The sequence below is a fragment of the Protopterus annectens genome, chromosome 7.part0, assembly GCF_019279795.1.
Source record: "Protopterus annectens isolate FY-2018-M chromosome 7.part0, PAN1.0, whole genome shotgun sequence".
Taxonomy (NCBI): domain Eukaryota; kingdom Metazoa; phylum Chordata; order Ceratodontiformes; family Protopteridae; genus Protopterus; species Protopterus annectens.
In genome coordinates, this window is record NC_056739.1 from 1,265,533,699 (window position 1) to 1,265,558,475 (window position 24,777).

Consider the following 24,777-nt stretch of genomic DNA (forward strand, 5'->3'; position numbering starts at 1 on the left):
AAGTCAGAGCAATTAATAACACTGTATTGTATGTGAAAAATCTTGAGACTGCCTAATGAGCTGGAGAAAGAGTTAATTACACTAACAATGAATTAATATCCCAAGGAATACCCACCTGAAAGCTAGGAGGCTTTATATACAGCATCCCTTTCAAGAAAATTTTCACATGAGGCTGCCTTGAAATAGGAGTATCCATGGGCAAATGGCCAACAAAGGAAACCTATTAAAATATCTCTTAAGACACAGGCAGATATACATTAATAGAAAACAAAACAAATCATATTAACATTTTTCCATTTGCGCACATTATATATTTTCTTTTCAATGAACTAAGTTCAACATTGCATGAATAACTTATTTTCTGCCTTAAACCTGTCTACTCATACTGAATATTGTTCTGCATGTTTTGTTCCCACAAATTCCATTTATTTCTATGGAATTTGCTCCTTCCCTTTTCTAAAGATCCCATCTTCCAGTTCTTTTATCTCTTTTACAATATTTAATACTTCCATAGAGTTGGTTTAGATTTTGATTTCAGTTTTCTAGTAATTGCATTTTTGTCAGCCAACAGAATTAAACTTAATAAGGCCTTATGGGTCTGTATTATACCCTCGCAGAGGTGTTCCAGCGAATGCTTCTTCGTCAACCCTTAAACAGCAAAAGTAGAAAATGCTGAACATTCACATCAGCGATTTCTTTTCCTGGGAAAAAAATTGCTTGCCTATCCCGGTTAGTTTGTCATTTTCCCCACTGTAGTGCAATCTTGGAGTTGGTATTGGTAGATGGGGGGGGGGGCAAAGCCCCCCACTTTTTAATGATGTGTTTTTGTTTTGAGGGCAAAAACATTTGGAGTTTTCTCCTATCGCTGTTTAAGGGTCAATGAAGAGCAGTTTGATGGAACGCCTTTTCGAGGATATAATATAGACCTGGCCTTATAATGTCTAGGCAATTAAGAAGAATCATTTCCTTAGTTACAGCCATTTTCTCCCAAACATTGCTGACATAATACTCTATAGGGAATTTTTTTACTTAGATCTGCCAACTCATTACACTCCCAAAAAATAAGTTCCAAGTTACCTCTTTCTTCCCTATCACATCTCCAGCATTTGCTATTTACCTGAGGGGGATAAAAATCTTTGAAGTCAGCTTGAGGTATAAAGATACCTAGGAAAACACAAGCAAAAATGATAAACCTTCTGCACTTTGTTACATACTTGGGAGCCATGCATATTGCCCTCCCATTATTCCCTTGTAAACTGCTTTTTCAGTCTTCTTCCCAATCATTTCTAACCACCTGTGAATGATTTTTGTAATTATCATGAAATATTTTATATGCCCTACTAATTATCCTATTTAATCTAATCTAAAACAGAAGCTGCTGTTAAAAGAAAAAATACCACCAGAGTAGGCCTTTCACTTAGGACTTCACTTAAGTCTATCACTTTTTTTTCCTCCCAAACTTCCACAGCAACACCATCTGTTCCTGACAATTTACTTGCAGATTCATTATACATCACTGCTTTTACGTTAACCAATCATTGAGTCTCATCTTCCTGTAATTAAGTCTTCCTTGTATATTTCCATTTGTGCGTTTTATTTCCACATTCTTCTGCTTTATACAAATTGCCATAATTTTTTTAAATACTTCTAACATCTCCATAGGATAGCTGGTCATTTTTTTTGTCATATGCTTTCCAGGTTTGGTGACAACCCCTTCTATTGTCAGTTGCCTAAGTGTGGATATCAAAAAAAATAGTTGCTTAACAGCCATTTATTTCTAAACTCAAGCTTATCAAAATACTTCCCTATTTTCTTGTCAACATTCTGCAGTCACTCCTCTTCTTGTTCTGAGATCCCCATGATTCTGCAATACTTTAACCTTTGTCAGGTCCTCTTATTACTTAACCATATCTCTGTCCATCTTTTTTTGTTTTTAAATTTATCCCACTCACTAGCTATTCCTTTTGAAGAAATTTCTGTCTTGCCTAATAACTCTTAATTTCCACTACCCATTCCTTGAAATTTCCACTACCCATTCCTTAAAATTTTGTCTTTTCAACAGATAAGTGGGAAAATGAGTTCCTCACTTTTAATTAATTACCTTGCATTTTTGTCAGTGCATGATCTAAAATAGTTATTGGATGTGTGGTGAAGCTTTGTATTAAACGCACATGTTCCTGCAAAAATATAAATTCTAACCAGTCTTGCCCAGCCATTGCACTTTGGGGAGTAATATGTAAATTATGTCCAAGGTCCAACTACTGAATGTGTCTGCCATACCAAATATGTTCATGTCTCCAGAAATCTACTCTCTTTTGTTATATTTTCCCTTCCAGGTCCCCCGATACATCATCACTATTGAAAATCAAGTTCCAATCCCCACCTATAAATAATGTTCTCTACTGAAAATTGATTATTCCCACCCACACCATTTTTTTAAAGCCCTACAATAGTTTTTTGGTGGAATATAAAAAAATGCCAGAGTAATCCTGCTCCCTTGTTACCACAAATCTACCATTATTTTCTTTCCTTTTATCACTGTTGGAACCCGTTACAATAAGTATTATTACTCCCCTTTTCATTTGTCCCTGACATTCTGCGGAATATCCATCCTGGAATCCTTTGTGAAATTTACAGTCATTTCTTATTTGTTTACTGCAGCATTATTTTCTCTCTGCACTTTTTAATATAATTTAGTACTGTTTTCTTTTTGTCTATAATTGTAAGGCCATTATGATAATAAGCTATTGTTCCCACTTACTGTGTGTGACATTTTTTTCTGAATGGGTATTTTCAATTAGTTTTACATGTGCACACTAATGATTGAAGGCTGATCTTTTACAGTTATTTCTTCTCATCTCAATTTGAACCTGTCACATTTCTGAAGACTTGTTTGCTTTAATGAAAACTATCAATTAAAAAACTAAATACATTTACAGAACATGCTCATCCCCTGTTAACTTAGAGTAAAATGCACAAAACAATGTATATTTTTCAGTAAGTCAAGTTTAACCCTCCAGATAGGAATAGCAGCTCCAAATTGACAGCTGTACCTACAAACACAACCTAACCTAAAATTAAGTTTACTCATGGTAGTGTTCCCACTTGGACTTCTCTCTGTTACTTTCTTGTCTGTCTTCCCCTCCTAGGTGTGAGAAACAGCTTGTATGCTTTCAAAAACCATTAACTTTTAGCCTTAAGAAAAAGTGCAGAGACTACCCTTAAATAAAAATAATTATGCACTGTTCCTTTAAAGTATGAATGCTATTATCTCTTACTCACTTCCCATAATTTCAAACTTTATCTTTCACTGAACCGCTTATTATTCTATCTTTAAATGTTGCATTTCCCTCAGCAAAGGTGTTTGCACCTGCGGACAGCTTGTATCCATGTAAAACGAGTCAGCAATAAGGAGAAAAAAAAATGTGCAGATGCGTGAAGAAATCTTCATTTTCACTCAGAACAGAATTCTTCTAGTTAACTGCCTTCAGCTGCAGACTTGTGTCTCACTGAGAACATTTGCTAATGGAAAAAAGCTAGCATATGTTAGCAGATGCAAGAAGCTTACATTTTAAATATCTCAAAATTTGGTCTTATTTTTCAATCCAATTTGTTTACAAAAACAAAACGTGTTTGCAAACAAAGGATATCAATTTAGACATCTATAATGTGGGATATATATTTTACAGCCCAACCACAAGTTTAACAAAGTCGACAAAAGTCCATTCTTTTTCAGACACATTTATTTGCAAAGCTATATTTCACAAATGTGATTGATGCTTTATAATCTCACATTTCTTCACTAATTTCAAGGTTACTGGTCGTCTTCCTGATTATCTCCACCACCAAACATTAGTCTCTGGTTCAAGTCCAAGGTAATTCTAATTCTTGTAGTTAATTCCTGTGTGGTTTTCTGTCTCTCAAGCATTTTCTTTTGGAACACTGGGAAAGGTTTCACTGACAGACAGTCTTATAAGCTTTGTTTGAATAATGAAAACTGAAGTCCCATTCTGCTTGATGGCTCACTTTTTATTGGATAAACTATTTCCTCTTGGCCAGTTCTTCTTCTTTCGGCTGCTCCCATTAGGGGTCACCACAGTGGATCATCTGTTTCCATTTCTTCCTATCCTCTGCATCTTGCTCTGTTACACCAACCACCTGCATGTCCTCTCACACCACATCCATAAACCTTATCTTAGGCCTTCCTCTTTTCCTATTACCTGGCAGCTTCATCCTTAGCATCTTTTTCCCAATATACTCTGTATCCCTCCTCAGCACCTGCCCAAACCAACGTAATCTTTCCTCTCTGGCTTTGTCTCCAAACTTCCCAACCTGGGCTGACCATCTAATACACTTATTCCTAATCCTGTCCACCCTTGTCACACCCAGTGCAAATCTTAACATCTTTAACTCTGCCATGTCCACCTCTGACTCCTGCCTTTTTGTCAATGCCACTGTCTCCAACCCATATAACATTGCTGGTCTCAATAACTTCTTGTAGACCTTCCCTTTTACTCTTGCTGGTACTAGTCTGTCACAAATCACTCCTGACACTCTTCTCCACCCACTCCATCCTGCCTGTACTCTCTTCTTCACCTCTCTTCCACACTCACCATTACTCTGAACTGTTGATCCCAAGTATTTAAACTCATCCACCTTCACCACCTCTACTCCCTGCATCCTCACCATTCCTCTGCCCTCCCTCTCATTCACACACATATATTCCGTCTTAGTCCTACTGACCTTCATTCCTCTTCTCTCTAGAGCATATCTCCACCTCTCCAGGGTCTCCTCCACCTGTTCCCTACTCACAAAACACATCACAATGTCATCTGCAAACATCATAGTCCACGGGGACTCCTGTCTGATCTTGTCTGTCAACCTGTCCTTCACCATTGAAAATAAGAAAGGGCTCAGAGCTGATCCTTGATGTAATCCCACCTCCACCTTAAATGCATCCATCACTCCCACAGCAGACCTCACCGCTGTCACACTACCCTTGTACATATCCTGTACCACTCTTACATACTCTGCAGACACTCCCGACCTCCTCATACAATACAACTCCTCTCTAGGCACCCTGTCATATGCTTTCTCAAGTCCACAAAGACGCAATGCAACTCCTTCTGACCTTCTCTGTACTTCTCCATCAACACTCTGAGAGCAAACATCGCATCTGTAGTGCTCTTTACTGGCATGAAACCATACTGCTGATCACTAATCATCACCGCCCTTCTTAATCTAGCTTCCACTACCTCTTTCCCATAACTTCATGCTGTGACTGATCAATTTAATCCCTCTGTAGTTACTACAGCTCTGCACATCACCCTTATTCTTAAAAATTGATACCAAAATGCTTTCTCCATTCCTCGGTCATCCTCTCACTTTCCAAGACTTCATTAAACAATCTAGTTAAAAACTCCACTGCCATTTCACCTAAACACCTCCATGCTTCCACAGGTATGTCATCTGGACCAGCCTTTAAATCCTTCATCCTCTTCATAGCTATCCTTACTTCCTCCTTGCTAATCCACTGCACTTCATGATTCACTATCCGCACATCATCCAACCTTCTCTCCCTCTCATTCTCTTCATTCTTCAGCCCCTCAAAGTACTCTGTCTGCTCAACACACACTCCTTGCTTGTGAGTAAGTTTCCCTCATTATCCTTTATCACCCTTACCTGCTGCACATCTTTACTAAATCAGTCCCTCTGTCTAGCCAATCGGTAAAGGTCCTTTACTCCCTCTTTAGTGTCCCTTTCATACAACTCTTCATACGCCTTAGCCTTCGCCATCTCTCTCTTTACCATGCACCTCATCTCCTTATACTCCTGTCTACTTTCTGTATCTCTCAGACAATCCTACTTCTTCTTCACCAACCTCTTTTCTCTGTATACTCTCCTGTACTTCCTCATTCCACCACCAGGTCTCCTTGTCCTCCTTCCTCTTTCCAGATGTCACACCAAGCACCTTTCTAGCCATCTCCCTTACTAGCTCTGCTGTAGTTACCCAGCTATTTGGTAACGCTTCACTGCCACCCAGTGCCTGTCTTAACTCTTCCCTGAACTCCACCTCATAATTACCCTTTTTCAATTTCCACCATTTGATCCTTAGTGCTGACCTCACACTCCTCCTCCTCTTGATCACCAATGTCATCCTACAAACCACCATCCTATGCTAACTACACTTTCCCCTGCCACCACTTTGCAGTCTCCAATCTCCTTCAGACTGGCCCTTTTACATAAGACATAATCCACCTGTGTGCATCTTCCTCCACCCTTGTATGTCACCCTATGCTCCTTCCTCTTGTTAAAATACATATTCACCACAGCCATATCCATCCTTTTCGCAAAATCCACTACCATCTGACCTTCTGCATTCCTTTGCTTAACACCATACATACACATTACTTCCTCATCCCCTGTTCCCTTCACCAACATGCTGCTCCAATCACCACTCTCTCACCTTTGGGTACAGTCATCACCACTTCATCCAACTCACTCCAAACTTTTTCTTTCTCATCCATCGCACGCCCAACTTGTGGAGCATAGGCACTAAACATTCATCATTACACCATCAATTTCCAGCTTCATAAAATTGCTCTATCTGACACTCTTTTCACCTCCAAAACACTCTTAGCAAACTGTTCCTTCAGGATAACCCCTATGCCATTTCTCCTTCCATCCACACCATAATAAAACAATTTGAACCCACCTCCGATAAACCTAACCTTGCTCCTCTTCCATCTGGTCTCTTGCACACACAATATACCAACCTTCCTTCTGTCCATCATATCAGCTAGCTCTTTCCCTATATCAGTCATTCTGCCAAAATTCAAAGTTCTGACCCTCACTGCAGTAAAAAAAAAAAAAAAAAGTCTTTGATCCTCCAGGAAAAAAAATACTCAAGCAGCTGGATACAGTACCTTGAATCTCAAATATCCCTCTCAATACTCCCTAATTCCTGGAATACATTTTCTTCTGCCTGGTGTATAGTGAATAAGTCTTTTCACAAACACTCTGCTGTCTCCAATTTTTTAAACTTTTCCCTTCTTCCACAAGTTTGTCATGATAAACTTTTTTCTGATGCTATGACTGCATCTTTTACTGATAGATCTCTACTGCTTTCTCATGATTAGGTTTGGTGCATATACTTGATGTGCCCTTTCAACTACCAAACTCTGCTATGCAACACCAGTTCAGTTGCTTATTTGTTGTTTAATAAAACTAATACAAGTCTGTTCCTTCCAATTTCAATAGTACAGCAGAAAAAAAAAAGTTATGTACTCACTATAACATTCCATCTGTGTTGTCCATTTTCATTCCTCCTCAACTATTGGTTTCTGATCTGACCCGGCCATTATTAAATCTCATGGTAACCAAAAAGCTCTTGAGCTTCTCCCTTACCCATAATGCACCAACCCCTAACATACCATTTTAAGTAAATCAGCAAACAAGAACTGGGGTATCTGCCAATGTGTGCATATAAATCTGTATATATCCTATAGAAGCGAGTATATCTGGAGCTCAGTCAAAGGACAGTGGTGTCCTTGCAATATCGTGTTCTTCCAGAAGTTTGTTGAAACAAGGGTTGGGGGTTGGTGGGCGGGAAGTTGAGAAAGAATGAAAATGGACAACATAGATGCAACATTATGGTGAGTATGTAACGTCTTTATCTGATGATGTCAATTTTCATTCTATCCGCAACTGTTGGGACAGAGTGCCCAGCTACCTAAAATCCCGGGTGGACTCCAAGGAAGGATATTCTTAAGCACAATTGAGCCAAAGGCTGTTCTACCCCTCAAGACCAGATCTAGTTTGCAATGAGTGATAAAGGTATGAAGATTTAGCCAGGTTGCAGCTGTATATGTCATCCATGGAAGCTCTGGATAGAAACCCTGAATAATTTGCTATGGACTTAGTAGAGTGGGTTCTTACAGGTTTAGGTAGGGTTAGACCCAATTTATTATTGGTAAAAGAAATGCAGTCAGTCAGCCATCTGGCTAGAATTACTTTTGCAACTGGCTTACCCAATTTCAGATCTGCAAAAGAAAACAAACTGTCTGTCTTCCGGATGTCTTTTGTCCTATGTAAGTAAAAATACAATTGTGAACAACCAATAAATCCAACATACATTCATGTTTGTTAGTAAATTTAGGAAAGAATACTAGAAAATTAATGGACTGATTGACATTGGATTCAGATACCACCTGGGAAGGAAAGACACATTGGTACGTAATGTAACTATCCTTGTGAAAAATCAGGTAGTTCTGAAATTCTTCTGGTTGAGGTAATGGTCACTAGAAAGATGTTTTTCCAAGTCAGAAACTTAAGGTCACATTTAGCTGCTGGTTCAAAGGGTGAATGAATTAAGGTCTGCAGTATCATCCCATGGTGGAATAGGATCTTTATAAAGGTGTCTCAATAGAAGACTGCCTCTCAAGAATGTTTTACAAAGTTTAAAACAGGCCACAGAAAAATGTTCAAATCCAATATGAAAACTAAATATTGTTGCCAACTGAATCTTAATGGTAGAGGAGCTTGCCCCTTCATTAAAAATCAAAGCTGAACATTCAAGTATGTTATGTATCGGAGTTGAAAAGGGATCAATACATTTTTGTTGCACTTAGTGAACAAACTTTTTCCATTTACGTGTAAGGTTTATGGGGAGAAAACATCGGTTGGCTGGCTATTAATGGAATTGGAGAAACCATGCTGTTAGCTTGAGGTTTGAGATATCTGAATGAATATCTGTTTCATGTGACAGGAGATCTGGAATCTGATCCAGAATCCAAGGTTGGCAAAGAAGATGAGGCCACACAAAGGGGGAGCCAAATCTGATAAGGCCAGTAAGGTGCAATGAGGATGACTATATTCTCCAACCTGGTAGCTTTCTGCAGGAATCTTGGAATTGATGGGTAAGAATAAAGTAGACCATGGGGGCCAATTGTGAAGAAGAGCATCTCTCAGTGATTCCCCCTGATGGGGGATTAGGGCAAAGAAGCTGCTGTTTGTTGTTTAAGAGAGAAGCAAAAAGATCACAGCAAGGCTCGCCCCATCAGAGAAAAATAATTTCTGGCACTTTCATGTTGAGAGACCACTCATTAGGTAGAAGAACAGACCTGCTCAGTTTATCTGTTATCAGGTTGGACTTCCCTAGAACGTGCATTGCTATGACAAAGTGGTTGCAGGAGATCACCCATTGCCATGCACTGCATGCTTATTGACACAAGGGGTAAGACCAGGTCCCACCTTGTTTGTTGATCTACCAAAACACTGACATATTGTCTGTTTGAATCACAATTGTCACTAAAGGGAGAGAGTCCTGGAAGTCCTGCAATGCCAGAAGCAGTGCTCTCATCTCTAGGACATTAACATGCAAGACAGCCTATTTGGAGGATCAATTGCCTTGGACCATTCTCTCCAGAAAGTGCCCCCCACCCAAGTTTGGGAAGTGTGTTATCACTATGGCCTTGGGCTGAGGGAGAATGAAAGGACAGCCTTGTAGAACTTGATCTAAATGAACCCACCACCAGAGGTCTCTCTTGCTTGCCTGAGTGATTCTTATTTGTGTTGACATGCTCTGGTAAAGAGCAGACCATTGTGTTGCTAGTATCCATTGAAGCATTCTCATAAGAAATCTTGCTAGAGAGACTAAGAGTATGGCAGGTGACACTGACCTCAAGGCTTGAAGGATTAACTGGATTGAAATGTTGGTACTGAAAATTATTCTCTTGACTTGGAATCTGACAGTTTGTACTTTTGAGAGAAGAGAAGCTGTTGCTGCTGTGTTGAAAACTGCTCCGATGAATTCCAAGATTTGAGTTTGTTGTAGCTGAGACTTGTAATTTATGGTTATCCCCAGATGAAAACAAATCTGATGTACCTGATCCCGTGCCCTTATTAGCAGATGTCTGCTCAGGGTGGTAATGAGCCAGTTGTCTAGATATGGAAACACGCGGAACCCCTGCACTCTCAAGTACGCTGCCATGCATTTGGTAAACACTTTGGGGACTGTAGTGAAGCCACAGGGCAATGCTCTAAACTGGTAGTGACTGGCTCCCAGCCAGAACGCAAGTACCTTCTGGATTGTCTGTTCATCTTTATGTGATAGTACGCATCCTGAAGGTCTAATTCAGCACATCCAATCGTCCTTGCCCAAGAAGGGGAGAATGGACTAAACCATGACCATTCAAAACTTTGTATGTTGACCTGACTTATTCAGTATGCTGTGACCCAAAACTGATCTCCAGTCCCCCGTTTTCTTTGGCATTAAAACGAATCTTGAGTAAGTTCCACATTCTGTCTGGTCTGGCAGGACCTCTTGGACAATTCTCTTTTTCTAGCAGCTTTTGCATTTCTACTGCTGCTACTTTCCTCTGACTAGGTGGAACACAGAGAATTTTGCATACTTTTGGAGGTGGCAGGGAAAAGGGAATTGTATAACCTCTGGAAATAATCCTCTGCACCCAGGTATCTCTTGTTAGGTCTATCCAGGCTCTGGTGCAGGGATAATTGACTCTCAGTTGCCTCCAGACGTGGACAATTGGGCCTACTTTCAGGAGCACTGGTAGGGCCTATCAGAGAAAGAATCTCTGGACCCCTGGTTTTGCGGGCCTCCTCTACCATGGGGGCATTAATGCCCATTGGAGTTCCCCCTTCTGCCCCTAGGGGAACTTTCTCCCCAACTGTCCTGGAAAGGACCCTTGGACTTCCTGAACCACATTTTCCAACCTCCTCATTGATCTCTAGAAACGGATCATTAAGTCGAAAAACATACTCCCACTGTAGAGAGAGTCTTTCCATCCTTCTCACACCTGGATAATGTGTCCCTCACTTTTAGGCCAAACAGTGAACTGCTGTTAAAGGGAGCACTGATGAATAAGGACTTGAAGGGCTCTGCAAACTCACATAAACAGATCCAGGAATGCTTCCTAATGGATATGCCTGAACCCACTGCTCTTGAGGTACCTTCAACTTTGTGCAAAATAAGTCTTATGGGTGAATTCAAAATGGACTGGAGGGTAGCCAACTGACCATAGACAACTGGGCCTCAGCTGAAACTGTCCCTTTGTAACCTAGTAAAATACGATAAATAGTTCAGCAATCTAAGAGTGAAGGTCACTGAAGAATACTTCCCAACCCTGTCAGTCACCCTATTAGGGGGATGAACAGAGGAACTTTGTTCTGCAAGTTCCTTTTTGGTGGTCACTGCCACGATCAAGGGATCCACGGGCACCCCCTTACTCCAAAATTCCTTCCCAAAGTGTGGAGCCAGAACCCTTTTGGCATCTTAGGGATTGGCTCAACTAAGTCAGGCTCCTTCCATCCCCACTGAGAGACCAAATTAATGAGATCAGTGGGAAGAGTACCTGGGAGGGAGATGGGCCAGCTTCAAAGCCCTCCAGAAATAGATTCCTCTGATGAAGGGTTGCTGGGTGTCCAACCACCTCTCTGCTTAAGGATCTGAAGAATGTCTCCAAATGAAATGTCTTCCAGAGGTGATTGTGTGGACCCTTCATACCTTTGTTGAAATCTGTATCCTGAGCAACTGACTACTGTATTGAGTTTAAGTGCTTTCTTTTGTACTTTTTCTTGACAGACTTCCTCCAGTTATGAGAAGGATGGAAAGTCTCTCTGGGAGGTCTCAAAACTATATTGAAGATCCGAGGGGGTTGGAACTGTCACCCCTGTCAGAACAGAAAATACCCTCTTCATTACCTCAAAGGCAGACAGCTCCTGAGAGAAGGAAGACCTTGGTGTTGAGAAGGCAGGCTTCTGTACCACTGTTTCCTCCTGCCCTGAAAGCAATCTCCATGAGGAGGAAGTCGGAGTCGAGCTATCCAGTGCTGAAGCAGCAAGGTGCAGAGATGGCTCCGAGACCTTCTCCAACGAGGAAGTTTTGGCTCTGATAGTCATCCAGTTCCAAAGATGTCAGAGCCGGAGTACTCGGAGTTAGCTTCGGATATGAAGATAAAGTTATCTTTGGATCCAAGCCAAACAGATCTGAAAGGTTCAGATCCAGGGACTCTGAAGTAACCAAAGGGATCAGAGGAGGAGTAAGAACTGGTGGTGTGGTAGATGGATGGACCTCCTGACCAGAGAGGGTAGGAGCCAGTAAAACACCTATCTGGATCTGTGCCAAGAGAAACTTCCTTCATTATTCTTTCCACATTTTCCTCAGTCAAACTCCTGGATGAACGAGACGAGGCAAGGGAAGGTGACTCTGATTGGCACCTTTCCAAACAAGGTGAAAGGACTCTGGAAGGCACAGGATTGTAAGAAGGAGAATACCTTATCCTTGCAGTAATAGTCAGACCTGAAGCGGTCAGATCAGAATGTTTCTTTTGTCAGAGCCAAGGAGGTAGTATCCAGTAGTTTCTTCTTCAGATCTGAAGGGGGGAGTTTCGAGATCTTCTTGGATCCAATTTCAATCTCTTCCTTGATGACTCTGAAGATTGAGTCAACGAAGTGCAGGGCTTAGGAGACTTTGATGTGGACTCCTTCACTTTGGTTTTGGGGGATTTAGCCTCAGTGACAGCTTCACCAAAAGACGACTGCAATACACCTTTGAGGACAAGTTTATTTTTCCTATCCACAAGAGCCCTGGAATTCAAATTCTGACAAATGGAACAATCCTCCTGAAGATATTGTGGGCCTGAACAATACACACAAACAGAATGAACATCTGCAAGAGGCAATTTGTGCCCACATTTTGAATTGGAAGGTCCTTTCTCAGACATGCCTGTGACAAATAACAGTGATACAGAAAAAGACGGATATATAAAAGGAAATAGAGGACCAACAATGGTATTAGGACTACACTAGCACATATAAAAGGGGGGGGGGGATTACCAATGGTTAAAAAAAAATCAGTACTGTAAGGGAATAATATATAAAGGGGAATTTTACAGATTTAAATAGAAAAAAATAACTTACCTTTAAAGAAATTCAAGAGCTAAGGCTGACCATGTCTTTTTTGCCAAAAGCGGAAACAAGATCTGGGGTATGTTAGGGGTTGGTGCATTATGGGTAAGAGAGAAGTTTGAGAGCTATTTGGTTACCATGAGCTTTAGGAATGGCCGAGCTGGATCTGAAGTTCAGATCCGAAGTCAGCAGTTGAGGATAGAATGAAAATAGACATCAGATTATTGGGTTTTCTCTGTGCACTCTTGTTTTCACACAGCTGTTCTAGAGAAGCTTCATACTCAGCCAGTCCTTCCTTCATTTCAGCCATTAACTAAATTTTACCTAAATAGCACCCCCCCCCCATTTGTTTTCACTTTGGAAGAGCTGAAATTAAACTGTTGACCAGTGTGCAGCCATTTTGGAAGTCTGCCAACAAATGAATCTTGTTTGAGGAGAAAGATCATAGAAGGTAACTCACACACAATGTAGAACCAATACTAGCCACACATGCATGTTGGTTCTTATCTTAGCACCAACTAGAAAACCTTTTCTCTTGGTTAGTAACTGATTTTCTACTAGCAGGATGTGTTGCCTCCTTTAGCAACATGCTGCAAATCTTCATTAGAAAGGTATGAATATTCTAAGATCCAGGCAATCAGTCATAGTGGACAAGATGAATCAAACTCCCCAGATCTTGGATGAGTAGATCTAGTCTTTGAGAAACTTATAATTGCTCAGGGCAATTCCAAAAGAAGGAATAACCCCTACTGGCTGAGCCAGAAGGGAGTCACCACAATGTTCTTTGGAGAGTCCTTCTAAACAAAATGACTCTGAATATTATTGGAAAGGGTGAAAAAGCATAAGGGAAAAATTCATGTCAAAGTAAAGGAAAAAGGCATCTGTCTTCCAGGCCTCCAAGGATGGGAACCTGGAGGAGTACTAGTGGAGAAGGCAAAAGATCTACTTATGGTGTTCCCCACAGATTGATTGGATGATACCTTGATAAAATTTTCATTTGTGAAGGTCTGTCCAATTCCACTTGACTGACGCATAATTTTGGTCTGATGGTATGTAAGAAGCTTGCTGAAAAGCTAAATCCCAGGGTACTCTGGGTAAAGGGAAAGGACTGGTTCCCTTTTGCTGTTGTCTGTAGACATTTATAAGGTTCACAGAGTCCAAATGAGAGATAATTTATAAGTGCAAATATCTGTTCTCTAATTTTTTGTTGTTTTGATCTCTTTTACATAACAAAGATCTTGCACTTTTATCCCAAAGGCCACTGCCCTCCAAGCAATATTTGAGGCTTCTGATGTACGAGAGAGCTGGATTTTGAAAAGTATACCACCAGCTAAAATTTTCCCTATTCACAGACAACAAAACTGGAAGTGAACTTTCTGGATGAAGATGTTGAGGCTATGTAATTTGCAGGTACCATGTATGTGTCATGTGGAGTCTTGTAAAAGTTATCAGACTCCTAGATGCCATGAAACCAAGAATACTTTAGAATTCCTTTACTTAGATAGTTGTCTAATTAGGAAAAAAAACTTAAAGATGTATCGAAACATACTTTATCCCGTGGAAGAAAAGCCCTTTGAACTCAAGTGTCCAAGAAAAATAATCATAAGAGTTAGTGTAACAAGACATTTACCAAGTAAGCCAATGAAGTAGATAATTCCCATTAACGTCCTAACAAGATATAGTAGTATAAATAACACTAATACAAAAACAAAAAATGGTCAAGTGCCGTCCTAACAAGATATAGTAGTATAAATAACACTAATACAAAAACAAAAAATGGTCAAGTGCTTTCGTTCAAATAGGAACTTCTTCAGAACCATTTTACATAATAAAACCATTATTTAAATAGCATTTAAAATCATGTGACTTGCTCACTACTCAATGTTTCCTTAACAAAACTGTAACATTACTCTAACTGCATCACAAAATCATTGCTCTTTTCTTTAAAACAGGCAAAATAAATATATGTTCATTAATACCAGGCAAAGTTGTTGCCTGTTTTAATGAAAAGAGCAATGATTTTATGATGTATTTAGTGTAATGATACTATTTCTTTAAGGAAACATTGAGTGAAAATGTCACATGATTTTAAATGCTATTTAAATGATTTTTTTATGTAAAATGGTTCTGAAGAAGTTCCTTTTGGGAACGAAAGCATTTGACCATTTTTTGTTTTTGTATTAAAGTGTTATTTATACTACTAAATCTTGTCAGGACCTTATTGGGAATTATCCACCTCGGCTTGTTACTTGGCACAAGTTCATTTTTGCCTTCAGGTACACACTGCTGTTTGGTTCCTAACAAGACATTTGCCAATTCTACTGGAATCCCTGTATATGTATATATATATATATATATATATATATATATATATATATATATATATATATATATATAGGAGATAAAAATGCCAGCCATTAAAGATGGAAAAATGTGAGTGCCTTGTAGTTTGCAGTAAACTCTCATAGGAGGTATACCCTTACAGCAGTGGATAAACCAAAGGGCAATGCAGAGCAACTGATAATGTAATCCAAAGTCAGAAAACTTTATAAACACCTGCTCTGGAGCAAGAAATGTCATGAAATACATATTTTGAAGGAAAAAACTCAAAAGGAAATTAAGGGATAACATTTAGAACTTGGAATAAGAAACAACATTGAGTAAATCCTTTCCACTAAAACAGAAAGTGCAACAGATTCTTGTAAAAACTGTCCAAGAGGCTCCAGCAGCTCAGAAAGGATACATATTTTATTCTAGATTCTTTTTTGATGCACCAAAAAATGCAGAAACTCACATCCATACTAGATCTTGGTGACCTTTCTGTGTTGGTAAAGCCATCTTATAGTGTCAGAAGAACTGGATGCAATCTTTCAAACCTGAAGGATACCTCTCCACACACAAAAAATTGCAAAATTATCCTGGAGTTTTCATTGCCTCAAAATAGGGAGCAGCTGCTACAAGTTCTGTCCTTTCTATCTGGTCTTATCTCATCCCTAAGATACATAGTGGTGACAGCTGATCTCCATCAAAAGTGCAACAATTTCCTTACTCTGGTAGGCTGTTAGCATCACTTATATGGGACAGTTATATTCCACTTTGGCTGTTTTCTTGGGTACACATCACCATCAGTTTGGCACAGCCCCACTCAGGATAGCTCATTCATAGTGGTTAAAATCAGCACTGTAGCAGGTCAAGTTTATGGACAAGATGCAGAACATGTTGGAGCTTCTTCCCTGATTTTGCAGAGTCAAGTAACACCAGCCTGCTGCCTTTAAGTTTTGGGAATTATGGCACCAATTGTGTTATGTAGTACCTTATGCCAGTCTGCATATGGTGACCTAGCAATTGGTACTCCGGACTAGTCTGATCACTCAGGAAACAAATAGTCAGGATCTCTGGGTGTATGTTTATGCAATCTGCTTTTGTGGCTTAATTTGGGCAGTATCCTTCATGGTAGCTCCTTCCCCATTTCTTCAACTTTGACTGTAGTCAAAACAGACACTTCTGCCCCAAGGAATATGATTGCTACAACAGTCATATTTGGACACACTATCAATATCAGTGCCTCCCCACACCTTACTGGACAATCTTCTTGAAGTGCTGACAACTCATTTAGCCAGTATGGCTGTGGTGTGATGTGTCAACAAAACAGAGTACCAGGTACCACTTCCAATTTCAGGAAACAATGGTCAGTTCAATTTCAGTGCAACATTTTTACATTCATACACATTCTTGGGTTATATTAACTCTTGCAGAGGAGTTCAGCTGTTTGTTGATGCCTGACCTGAGGTCACTCAGTCTGAGTACTGTTAGGGATTTGGTCTTACATTAGCACCAGATATCTGAAAATTTTATTGCAGATTCATCCACCCAATGGACATAGCAAGGATGCATTGGTCCATGACTGACCAAGGTGGTTAACGTTATGCTTGCTCTAATTTTCTGTGAAGATGAAATTCCTTTGCAAAAGCAGGCTTCATGATCTTAGTGGTTCCATTTTGGATGGACAGCTGCATGTTCCCTCTTGACCTGCTCTCAGGGAGGGATTCTTTCCCAAACTGCCCATGATGAAGACAAAATGTCAACCTCTAAAATTAACATATTTGCTACTTCACTTTCTCCCAAGGATTACAGCTGCATTATTTTGGTGTCATTGTCTCAAGCTCTCCACCCAAAAGACAGGGACAAGTGGAGATAGTGATCAATCTTGTTCTTTTTTCAGCTTCAGTTTCCATGACTCTTCAAGGTTTATTAAAAAAAAGTAGGTTCTAAGCTATTCTTCAGTTGAGGTATATATGGTTGTCACATCTAACTTTTATACTGGGCAGGATTTGTCTTCAGCTTTCCTTAAAATATATTTTTTTCTAATCATGAAACCTAGTCCACCATGAGATATGCAATACATTACAGAAGTTGACAATTTCTTCATCTGAGCCTGCAGAATTCAGGTTTTAACACACAATACTTTTTTTTTTCTTTGTAGCTGACTTCATCAAGAAGGATCTAGTCACAAGCTAATTTTCATACAGAAAGTATTTCTTTGTGGATCATTCCCTTCTGTATACCACTACTGAGTCCAGGCTTAGTCTGTTGAACTTCCAATGAGGTTATTCTAATTGTGGAGAATACCTATTGCAGTGTACAGACATCTCAGTTATTATGTGGACATTCAGGAATAATCAGCCTTTTGTTTTCTTTGAGTTACAAAAAGTGGGGCAAAACAACTCTACTCCATCTGGCCAATTGGCTGCTGAATTTTACTTCCTTAGCTTATCATAAGTATAGGAAAGAAAATACCTGGCTTGCAGAAAGCTCTTTACATCAGAAATACCTTTTCGCATTTTTTTTTTTTTTTTTTTAACTTTTGTCTTGTGGCAAGTTAGTCCTTGCCAGATGTTGCACACTGGTCATTGCTTCCTAAAATAAATCTGCTTTTGAGACTGCAGTGATCAAGAGTATGTTGCTGTAGGCTCACCAACTAGATTGAGTAGCTATGTACACTCTCCATAGGGTTAATGAAAACTGAATCATCTTAGCAGATACAAAACTTACTGTGTTGTTAAACTGGAGAATTCAACCTTTGTTAACCATGACACCCTACTTCCCCTAGTTCTTGTGAGGGGATGATTAGTGCTCTGATTATATGTTGTATTTAGCTTATTCAGAAATGGGAACTAGAGGAGAAAGAGTAACTTTCATACCATTACATTAGTGTCACACAAATAAGGTAGCAACTCCTAGGTTCCACACCACGTTATTAGATTCAAGTGTACAAGATCCAAACACATCAATCTTATTTGGAAGAGGTGCACTTCATCATATGCTAATTGTAAGACTTGATCTGATGTCATTTTCATTCATTCCACAATGATGGGTTCAGGTCTGACTTGGATACTTGTTACAGACTGTAAGATCTTAGAACTCTCAAGGTCCACCCCTTACCCATAACACCCCTTACCCATATTGCCCCACCAGCCTAACATATCCATATCTCATTTGCTGATATTATGAACTAAAACACTTACCTTTAGTCCCTTTCCTTATTTGGGGTAAGCCGCGGTGGAGCAGCAGTAGCATTGTCACCTTACAGCAAGAGGTTCTTCCATTTGATTCTCGGCTGGAGCACCTTCTGTGTGGAGTCTGCATGTCCTCCCCACGGTCGAGTGGCGTTCGAAAAACATGCGTGAATGGCCATGCCTTCATTGAAGGATGGGCGTCGGGCTGGCACCTCGGCACCATACAAATCGACTGCCAATCATTAGTGGACCGGAGTTCCGCTGTGGCAACCCCTAACCATGAAAAGCCGAAAGAAAAACAAACATTATTTGAGGTTGAGTGTAGTTTTTCACTATTACTTTAAATATAATTCTATATTACCTCCATTGTACCCATTATTTTCCTTCTTAAATGTCTTTTTTATTGTACTCTTTAATACCATTGTGGGTAGTCTTTTCCATTTCACTTCTCACCTATTTTTTTTTTTTTTTTTTTTAAATCCAGCCTATACTATTTAAAACTTAATTTGTTGTATTTTGGTGATAGTTGTAGCAAAAGGTTGGGTAAACCTTCAGGGTTTTAAAAGTGCATTTCCTGTAGGCATATGATCAACTCTAATGCCCACAGGGAATGTGTCTACTGCTTAGGGCCAGCCCACTTAGATGTGGACTGTGAGATTTGTGCAGAGTTTAATTCTTGGGCCTTAAATGACAGGAAGAACAAACTTATTCTCAGGGGATTTCTGCTTTCCATATCTGCTGCTGGGGCACAAACTCCTAAGAAACCCGATGCATAGACCAGTTCTATGGCCAAAGACAGACACACATAAAAGGTTTCCTGACTGGCCCTCTACCTCTACTCCATCAGAGCCACCACTGAAAATTTTGAAAAAGTCAGATCCAAAGATATGGATTGAAAGATCTCAAATCTGTACTCCTCTCTGGCATCGCAGCTTCTCTCTCCTCTAGACTACATTACTTCCGCAAGCAATCACACAGAAGATAGTCTAGGCCCCCTGCCATGGCTTCATCTCTTCAATCCTTCAGGAGGAGTCCATCTCAAGCAGCTGTGGATAGGATCATGAGGAGGTTCTTCAGGATGCAGATACAAATGGGACTACTTTTAACTCTAACCCCTTTAGGGCTTCATAGCCTTCATTGAACCACATCAACATCAATTTCTTTCTCCAATCCGACCTTCAGTTTCAGAGATGGCCCCAAAAATCTGGGGGGCATCTTCCTCCGATCCAAAGATTCTGGTTTCTTTAATTCTGATGACCTCTCTAAGTCAAGTGGCACCAAGCACCTCAAAGCAGACTCTCAGAGGCAAAGTGTTGACACCAGTTCCAGGGCACTGGAGTCTACTCCGAGATTTTCAGAGCTATATCTTCACCTCGGAGCCTTGACAATAGAGAGTTTGGGTCAGACTCCCTCCTCAGACAGGGTGCTGAGGAGGAAGCATGGGATGACAATCTGAGATGGTCCCATATCAGATCTGTTGGTTTCTCCTAAAAGTTCCACTTTCTAGGTAATATAGTCTATGCCTAAAGAACAGATGGCTTTGCCCTATTTGAATCAGATATCCTTGTCTTATCCTGTTCTGCATCCTGAGCCTCGTTCATCCCTTTCACTAGGGCATCCAGTCTGATCTAGCCTCCAGCCATCTCATCAGGGTATCATTATCTCCTCCGATACCTCCCAGGTGCATCCTGCCAAGGAAATCCCACTGAAGAGAATGTACAAAAGGAGGAACTTGGATTCCCTACAAGAATCTCTCACTGAGGACGCAGATTTTGATGAAGGGGAGGGGCCCCCCAGATTACCACCTGATGTCTTCTTTGAAGACATCTTAGAGATCCTTAAAGAGGTGGTTAGTCTCCCATTAACCACTCCAAAGAGGAATCAGCGTTTTTGGAAGTTTTCAGGTCTGGCCTATCTACCTCCTTGGTAATTTCCTCAGTCAATGAACCTGTGGATCTGGTCTCTTGGCAGTTGTGGAAGGAACCGGACACCATCGAGCCAAATGCCGAAGAGTCTGTCAATACTGGAGTAAAGGAGTATTGGTTGATGTCATGGTTGTTGCAGCAGCCACGAGAAAGGAACTGCTAGTACAGCGTTCCTCTGTCCATCCACCAAACAGGGAGTGTAGGGGTTGGGAAGCATGTCTCTGCTTAAGTGTCCTTCCTTCTTAGGGTCACTAAATTATTTTGCACATTTTACAAAATTTCAGAGAAATTTGATCAAGGAGCTTACCAAATCTCTTTTGGGGTCCATGTCCTTGGAGGACTTTCCTTGCAGCTGCCTACTCTACAATCAATATCTAATTCATCCATGAGGTTAATTTCACATTCTGTTGAAGGTACTTCATGGACAACAGGTTCAGGCATATCCATCAGGAGACATGCCTTGATGCACTTGTATGACTTTGCAGAACCATTTAAGTCATCCTTCATCAACGCACCCTTTGATTAATCTTCATTTATTTGGCCCCAAGGTAAAAGACACACACTCCACATGTAATCAAAAGGGAAAGAATCTGAGGAGTAGAAAAATGTACACCCAGAGCAAAGGCCTTTCTCTAGAAAGGAGTGAGGTAATAGAAAAAATGTGGTTTAAAAAGTTTCACTGTCCTTTCCATGAGGCATGTGGAGATAGCTCCCACAGGGCAAAGGGGGAAACTCAAAAGGAAGACTTCCTCTCAGCAGAGGTAATCCACAGTACCAGGGGTCCAGAGATTCTTTCTCAGACAGCCCCTGTCAGCACTCCTAAATGGAGGCCAGACTTTGCTGGATGCTGTCAAAGGTCATCTACTCCTGCACCAGAGCGCCTGGCTGGATATTACAAATGATACATGGGTGCAGAAGATAATATACCATTTTCCCACCACTTCCATCTACTCCAAGGAGAATCTTTGATTTTCCACCCAAAGGGAAGCAAGAAGTACCCCCAGACCAGAAAGGATAAAGAATTTACTCACGATTCTTCTTGGTGCTAAAAAATGAGGGGGGACCCAAGACCAACTTTGGATCTCAGAAAATTAAATCAGTTTGTACAGTACACAAAATTCTGGATGGCCACGGTTCAGTCCTTTCTACCTTTTTTGCACACAGATGACTGGATTTGCTCAATACTATCACATCAAAATGAACAGGCAGTCCAGAAGATACATTTGCTTCTGGCTGGACGCCAATCATTACCAGTTCACAGCACTGCCCTTTAGTCTCACCACAGCCCCCCAAGGGTGTTCACCAAGAGCATAGCAATCATATCAGCTCACTTGGGACTGCTCGGATTCTGCATGTTTCTTTATCAAGATGGCTGGCTCCTGACTGCTTCAACCAGGCATCAACCGATTCAAACAAGGGACTACTTACTCCAACCTTGCTCCCATCTGGAAATATCCATCAATTACAAGAAATCTTAATTCACATCAGCTCAGAGTTTCAAATTCATTGGTGCTCATCTGAATAGTCACTCAAACAACTTCTCTTCTTCTGTTTCGAACAGACACCATACAATCCCAGGTCAAGAAAATAGTACAGAATTCTTCCCTTCTGGTCAGATTGATACTTCAACCCTAGGTTTCATGGCAGCAGCAATCACTCTTGTACTACTGGCCAGGTTACATATGAGAATGCTTCAATAGACTCTGGCTACTCAATGATCTATTCTCAGACTGCCATTATCCATGTCAGTCAACATCACTCAAGCATGCAAAAATTACCTTCTGTGGTGGATCCACTCCAGTCAGCTCCACTAAGGCCATCCTTTTGTTCTCCCTCAACCTGCTAAGAAAGGTGCCTTCAACCCACAGCCAGTGACCTCGGGCACCTCTCAGTTCAGGTGCGGGAGATTTCTTGGGAAGGACAGGCCAAGACATATACCAATACCCTGGAGAGGACAGCTGTCCTCCTAGTGATGCAGGCCTTTCAAGATACTCTCCCAACTGAGACAATTGTGATTCAGATAGGCAATCTGTAAATAGTCTAGCGCATCAACAAACAAGCGGAAACCAGATCTTATCTTTGTTGAGAAGCTATGAGAATTCCACTTGCTTTCTGATATCAATGGACATGCTAGGGAATATCAATGGGGTCAACCATGCTGTGACTTTTTTTTTTTGCTTCACCCCTCAACAATAAATGCAGCAGGTACTTTGCCCTAATAACCCCCACGTGGGGAATCACAGAGAGATGCTCTATTTCACACTTGACCCCCCCGCTCTCCTTTATGCTTATCCTCCCCACTCCTCATTCCCAAATTTTTACAGAAGGGATCTCAATTGAAGAGCTCTGTTATCCTCATTGCCCCTTTACTGGCCTTGTCAAATTTGGTTTCCCTTCCTAATATTTCATCTTCCACATCCACCTGGAATTCTGGATCCAACTCTAGAACCCCCTTTCTCATCCAAGATGCATGACATCCAGACATATAGACCTCAAGATGACCACATGGTTTCTCCAGTTTTGTTGATTGCTAGACAGCCCAGGCTGTCCTCACCATCTGTCACATTGTATTATCTTCCAATAAGCCTTCGAACAGAAGGACTTACAAGATGAAATGGAAAAGCTTTGTGCTTTGGTAATTAAGCAAAATTTAGACCACTTTTTAGCACTTATTTCAAATGTCCATGAATTTTTAGCCACTATTTTTCAGTGAAGGTGCTAGTTTTTCAACTATTAGAATCTAATTCGCAGCCATTTCCAATTTTCATCTGGGAGTAAATAACTATACCTTAGCTTCCTCTAAGCTTTGCACAGCTTTTTTATGAGGAACCTTCCTACATAGACCACCATTAAAAGACCCAGTACCTACTTCAGCTTTAAATATTGTCCTTCAGGCCTCGACTCAACCTCTCTTTGAACCTTTAGCCAAAACCGACCTTAATCTTTAGGTTCATAGGTAGGTACTAGGCTATTGGTCCTAGGGCCTATTACAAACCTAGCCAAAAAGTTACCCTGGCTTTCGTCACCCAAGAAAATTATTTTCCTGTGCCCCTGTCAAGCAGAACCACAGAAGTGATCCCCGGGGTGAATTTACTATTACCCATCCAATCAACAAGATTTTTCTTGAAGAGTGCTAATGAGGAGCTCTGTTTGACATAGATAGGTAGTCTGTTCCAGAGTATGGGAAGTCTCTGGGACAGGAATCTATCCCTCCAGCATGTTCTGTTTATTGTGGTGACAAGGTTTAGGTCCCTATAGTGTGTAGCTTGGGTGGATTGGGATTTCTGTAAGTGGAGCATGTCCAAAAGCTCTGGATTTGACATAGCTTTGTATGTTAGGCAGAGATCGCCTCCGAGTAGGCGATATGTGACATAAAGCTTGAGTTTTTTTAGATGGTCTGCGTAAGGCATCTGTTTGAGGCCAGTAATCCTCTTTATGAGGTATTTTTGTGGCCTTTCCAGTTGTTGTAGATGTCTTGTGAGGTACATACCAAAAGGGGCATTGTACTCTATAATGGGTCTAATAAGTGATGAGTAGAGGGGAACAATGACCTTTTTTTCTGGATGAGGTGTGCCACGTAGAAGGATTTCCTGACCACTGTGGCGATGTGATCATCAAAGGAGAGACTACTGTCCACCTGTGTCCCAAGGTCTCTTATCACACTTTCGGGGTTAAGTAGACTACCGCCTATGTGGTAGTTCATGGGTACAGAGTTTTTACCAAAGGGGATGACAATGCACTTTTTGGCATTGAGCTTGAGACCATGTCTTTGACACCAGGCATCTGTCTCAGTGAGGCCCTTTTGTAGGATGTCCACATCGTTAGGAGTTTCGATTATTGCTCCTAGTTTGCAGTCATCTGCGAATTTAGTTAGCCAAATACCTTCTGTGTTAGCCTGTACTTCAGAGAAGTAGATACTAAACAGGAGAGGACCCAGGACTGAACCCTGTGGTACTCCACTTGTCACTGGTCTGAAGTCTTGATTTGGAGTCTGCTACTTTCACAGTGTGGGTTCTGTCAGTAAGCCAGTTAGCAACCCATCTTGTGACATAGGGATTTATACCTAGTTTAGTGAGTTTATCTATAATTCCAGAGTGGGGGTGGTGTTGAATGCCTTGGCGAGATCAAGATAGGCTGAGTGAACCACTTTACCCTCATCTATGGCTTTGGTGACTACTTCAAAAAGTCTATCAGGTTTAGGAGACATGACCTGCCTTTTACAAACCCAAACTGTGTGGGGTCCAGAGTTTGGAGATCTCCAATGTCTTTGTTTGAGTTCCATGATGATATGTTCCACAGCCTTGCAGACGAGGCTTGTCAGGCTAATGGGGCGGTAGTTCCCGGGGTCTGTTGTGGCCCCCCCTTTGTGGAGTGGGATAACTGTCGCAGTGCACCATTCAATGGGCACA